Below are 5389 nucleotides of genomic sequence, written 5' to 3'. Positions count from 1 at the left end.
CTGTACGGAGCTGTTAAAATGGCGTCTGTAACGGATGTGCGTTGCAAACAACGGGCAGTGATCGAGTTTCTTTTGGCGGAAAACCAGGGCATCTCAGATATTCATAGGCGCTTGCAGAATGTCTACGGTGATCTGGCAGTGGACAAAAGCACGGTGAGTCGTTGGGCAAAGCGTGTTTCATCATCGCCGCAAGGTCAAGCAAGACTGTCTGATCTCCCGCGTGCGGGCCGGCCGTGCACAGCTGTGACTCCTGCAATGGCGGAGCGTGCGAACACACTCGTTCGAGATGATCGACGGATCACCATCAAAAAACTCAGTGCTCAACTTGACATCTCTGTTGGTAGTGCTGTCACAATTGTTCACCAGTTGGGATATTCAAAGGTTTGTTCCCGCTGGGTCCCTCGTTGTCTAACCGAACACCATAAAGAGCAAAGGAGAATCATCTGTGCGGAACTGCTTGCTCGTCATGTGGCTGAGGGTGACAATTTCTTGTCAAAGATTGTTACAGGCGATGAAACATGGGTTCATCACTTCGAACCTGAAACAAAACGGCAATCAATGGAGTGGCGCCACATCCACTCTGCTAGCAAGAAAAAGTTTAAAGCCATACCCTCAGCCGGTAAAGTCATGGTTACAGTCTTCTGGGACGCTGAAGGGGCTATTCTGTTCGATGTCCTTCCCCATGGTCAAACGATCAACTCTGAACTGTATTGTGCTACTCTTCAGAAATTGAAGAAACGGCTTCAGCGTGTTCGTAGGCACAAAAATCTGAACGAACTTCCCCTTCCTCATGACAACGCAAGACCTCACGCAAGTCTTCGCACCCGAGAGGAGCTCACAAAACTTCAGTGGACTGTTCTTCCTCATGCACCCTACAGCCCCGATCTCGCACCGTCGGATTTCCATGTGTCTGGCCCAATGAAGGACGCAATCCGTGGGAGGCACTACGCGGATGATGAAGTTATTGATGCAGTACGACGATGGCTCCGACATCGACCAGTGGAATGGTACCGTGCAGGCATACAGGCCCTCATTTCAAGGTGGCGTAAGGCCGTAGCATTGAATGGAGATTACGTTGAAAAATAGTGTTGTGTAGCTAAATGATTGGGGAATAACCTGGTGTATTTCAATGCTGAATAAAACAACCGCTGTTTCAGAAAAAAAATGTGTTGCATTACTTATTGAACTGCCCTCGTATTATTAGTTGACTGCAGATACCTGGAGTCTACAGCATCCACTGCGACTGTGGCTATCAATATTTGGGATAGACGCAACTACGTATCTCGCAGCGCTATTCGGAATATCTGAGAAGCGTTCGCCAAGACCAAAAGTACAGTTCTGCAGTGGCAGACTACAAGTTCAGCGAAGATCATAACTTTGATTTTGAAGTGACAGTGCTGTTTTGCCAGACGAACGGGTTCTGGGACTCGATCATCAAATTGGTAGTAGAGATAGGGGTTCGTGATGACCTTGTCAACTGGGATAGCAGTTTCCATCTGAGCTCTGCGTGGGATGCTGCGCTAGCGATGCCCGGACCCTTCAACACTCCGGGAGTCCTCTTCCACCACCCCTTACTTAGGCGTGCGAGTTTCCCCGTTTCAGACTAGACAAAGGACCTGCAGCCCAGCGTCCACGAAGATACGAACTGGACATGAACCCGACACTTTGCCTGAAGAAGAATAGTAGGAAACTCTTGTAAACATAGCCGCAGGACGACGCCTCGATTCGACTGCTAACCTGAGAAGATTTCCATTTTCATAGAATTTCAGTAACTTAAAATTCCACTGTGAAGACATGCTTTTAGTTTCCTGTGACTCATATTCTTTGAACTCAGGCAACGGATGAAAAACATTCCCATGTCTAGCGCTATATGTCTACTATATTAACTTCACTGTAATCACGGTACCAAATTTGCGAATGTAATTTTTTCATTTGGACAAACGAGTATGAGAATCTTGCCCCGTACCCCATAGTCACATGTACCAAAGCTTCGGTTTAGAATTGCTATTGCTTGTTGAATGATTTATTAGTCACTTGAATGCAGTAAACTGAATAAATTATGACTCTGGTTTAATTTAGTAGTCATTCTGTTCTTAATTCATTGTATATAAGGGTCTGTAGCTAATTTACGTCAGATAACATAGCTAATTACCATAACTACGCAACCCACGTCGACTTAGACCGCAAACTAGCCATTTGTGTGATAGGTGCAGTTGTGCAATTGCGAGCCGTCAAATGTTGTGCCAGTTAGTAAGTGAACTGTTCACCGAAGTACTCATCTAATTGGTTTAAAATGTCACAAAAGGCCTACCTTAACAAGAAATACAGTACCACCTCGGTATGGTAAATTTTACAGTTCTCTGTGAACAAGTACCTGTTAAAGTAGGTGTCCCACGTATCATTCTCGCATTTGGAGGCAGTATTACACTCTTATTTGTAGCTAGTTCTTCCAACCCACAGGATTATCTCGTAAATCCAGACAGCGCTGTACAATTCACTGGTCCGGTTCTTCGACCGCATTAACGAGAGCGGTATACTTGACTTCTGAGAGGAGAACAGTCAGAAAAATCCAGGCGACTGAGGTCAGGTGACCCCGGAAGCCAAAGTATAGGCTGCCCACCATGAGTTACATGGGGTCTTACATCAGCTGTGAAATGTACATGGGCACAATCATGCTGGTAACACATTTGCCAAAGCTGCACACCTTAAGGTATTCTGGGTGTGACATTTAATGCAGCTTACGTGAGGATTAAATCTAAAAGTTTAAAATTCAAATACTAACTACACAGAATTTTATACCGAAATCATTGGCGACACCTGACAACACTTTCGTAGTTATCCCATGTTGACTGAGAGCTTATTTTTCTGTTATCATATTATCTCACACGAATCACCTTGCACTGTTAATTGTATTCCCTTATGTATGTACAGTAACAAATTTTTATGATAATTTTTAAAGATACATGAATAACAAACGAGGCGTGGCTCAGAGACTGGTGCTGATATTCATCTCATGGCATGTTTTGTGAGGGAAACCTGCGTTAACATTGGTGCTGTCAACAGTTCAGTGGTTCAAATGGCTCTAAGCACTATGGGACTTAACATCTGAGGTCATCAGTCCCCTAGACATAGAACTACTTAAACCTAACTAACCTAAGGACATCACACACTTCCATGCCCGAGGCATGATTCGAACCTGCGACTGTAGCAGCAGCACGGTTCCGGACTGAAATGCCTAGAACCGCTCGGCCACATCGGCCGGCCCTGTCAATAGTAACTGAACACAAGGCCACCCTATGGCAATAGTCACTGCTACCTTTCTTAAAATTTAAAGAAAAAGAATTTTTAATAATTTATCACTGTGTAGACTGTGTACCTCGCAAAACATTAAAATGTTAGTACTAGTTTCAGTTGATGAAGCAACCATCTTAAAATCAATCCTGTGTCAACATTGAAAACCCTGCATCGTCTGTACAGGGTGACTCAGGTGCCCGTACCTATGCGTTTCACGCATCCAGCAAGACATCCCAGCACTATGTGTATGATTTTCACATTCTCTTGCTCTTTATGAGTAAACTATAAGTCCTACACAAATTAAACATGATCTTTCTGAGGAAATTTAATGTAGATACATTTTTTACAAGAATAGACTATCCTTGAAGGCAAAAGTCTTTCGAATTATTCAAGAAAACGTACCAAAGTGATCTACAAATGGGTTTTTCATCCGTAAGTTGAAAACTGCTGGCTTCAGTAAAGATGCATCCCATAAACAACTTAACTACATTAAATGTCCTACAGAAAGGTCCTGTTAATGTCTTCTGTAGGACTAAGAGTTTGTCATGTAGAAGTGAAAGCAAATGAAAATCTCTAGTATCGTTTTTGAAGGCGTTGCAGGTTGCATAAAACTCATAGCTAGGGGCAGCTGAACTACCCTGTATAGCGAGGAGCGTGTCCATAACGAGTACGACATTCAATAAAAACCTGAACAAACCAGTACAGTTAAATCAAGTCGTTTAAAAACTTGTTTAATGATGTTGCAAGTTTTTAAACTAGTTGATTATATAATCTATATATAATCTACTATATAATCTATATAGACATGGAAGAATAATTTAATTTCTTTATAGTTTCAATAAATTTGTATTTTACCGCCTTCTCCTTTTGTGGGAATGTGAGACATAATTAATAATTGGGTACTGTTATAGATACGTCATGTGTAGAATGAAGGAAACCCCAAGGGAAGGGAATTAATGTCTGTCCGACTAGGAGACGCCAAAGATATATGAAACAGTCATCTCGAATTGACCTTAATCGGAGTGGGAACGGCTCGTCGCTTCATTAAGAGTTTAAAGATATTGAACTACCAACATGGCAGATTAGTTCGCCTCAACCATGTGATTGAGATCAACAAGACTGACGCAAATAAGGCACAGTGCTGTCTCCCCCTGTTCGCCTCCGCAGCTGTTTGGTCGGTGTAGATTCATAGGACCTTGGTTCGCTTGCCGGTACTACCAAGAATTTTTCCTGGCTCGAAGGACTTGTACGGGGTGCACTCAGCCTCTTGATGCCAATTAAGGAGCAGCGGCTCCATGGTCTGGAAAGACTGCAAAGCAGGCGGGAGGGCGGTGTGTTGACCACTTGACCCTTCATACCACATTCACATGACGCCAGGAAGGCCGGCCGGTGTGCAGAGCTGTTCTCAGCGGTTCAGTCTGGATCCTCGCGACCGCTACGGTCGCAAGTTCAGATCCTGCCTCGGGCGTGATTGTGTGGGTCGTCCTTAGGTTAGTTAGGTTTAAGTATTTCTAAGTTCTAGGGGACTGATGACCTTAGATGTTAAGCACCATAGTGCTCAGAGCCATTTGAAGCATTTTTTTGACGCTGGAAAGCAGAGGATGCTACCACGGCAGGTAGACATCAAAGTCCTTCACCGCCTGGACGAGGAACTTGTTTTAGTGTCTCTTTCTACACATAATCGGTAACAATAAATTCTGCTCCGTTTCATCACAGTGCTATAGTAGACTCTTACCTATCGAGAGCTCTTTGAGAGCTGAGAACACTCCAAACAAATAAACTCCTTATGTTTTCTGTTATGTTCCCTGAGAATCTGCTAGCGCCTACCGTCTCCTTTCCATTCCCTTATCGCACGCGCTTCTAAGCTTGGGTCTTCGGCACCGATTTGACGCCAGAGTCTGCGATAGCAGAGCAGATGGAGGAAGGAGTTTAGGGAGAGGCGGAGGCGCGCACATAGGGCAGTGCAGGCCCGGGTTATCCGCACACTGTGCACCGGCCACCGTCCACTAGCCGCCGGCCACATGAGAGTTTAATTTCCGGCCGCCGGCGATCGAGTGGAAGCGGTCGCCCTCTGCTGTGAGACCGCGCCGGCCCT

The sequence above is a fragment of the Schistocerca serialis genome, chromosome 2 (genome assembly GCF_023864345.2).
Source record: "Schistocerca serialis cubense isolate TAMUIC-IGC-003099 chromosome 2, iqSchSeri2.2, whole genome shotgun sequence".
Taxonomy (NCBI): domain Eukaryota; kingdom Metazoa; phylum Arthropoda; class Insecta; order Orthoptera; family Acrididae; genus Schistocerca; species Schistocerca serialis.
Note: the sequence above shows the minus strand (reverse complement) of the source record.